This window comes from Macrobrachium nipponense, chromosome 42, assembly GCF_015104395.2.
Source record: "Macrobrachium nipponense isolate FS-2020 chromosome 42, ASM1510439v2, whole genome shotgun sequence".
Taxonomy (NCBI): Eukaryota; Metazoa; Arthropoda; class Malacostraca; order Decapoda; family Palaemonidae; genus Macrobrachium; species Macrobrachium nipponense.
The window spans coordinates 46,588,293-46,588,634 of NC_061103.1; positions in this window are offsets into that span (position 1 = coordinate 46,588,293).

The window sequence follows — 342 nt, forward strand, 5'->3', positions numbered from 1 at the left end:
CTGAATCGCAATAATGAACACCTGTATTGCTCTAAACTCACAACAGTAGAGGAAAAGACCCCATATAGACTCCACTTTTCTAGCCCCGCCCCCCGCCCCCACCCCCCAAAGGGCGTGGCTACCCCCTCCCCCCTCCTGATTGGCTCATGTACGTACGTGAGGCCAAAAAAAGGGGCGGGGCAACCCCCAAAACCCCCAAAAGGGGCGTGGCCACCCGACCCCATATAGATCCACTTGTCTGGGGGGTGTGGGGCCACCCTGACCCATATAGACTCCACTATTCTGGGGGGGGGGGGCGTGGCCACTCCTGACCCCAAATTGACTCCATTTGTATTATAAGCT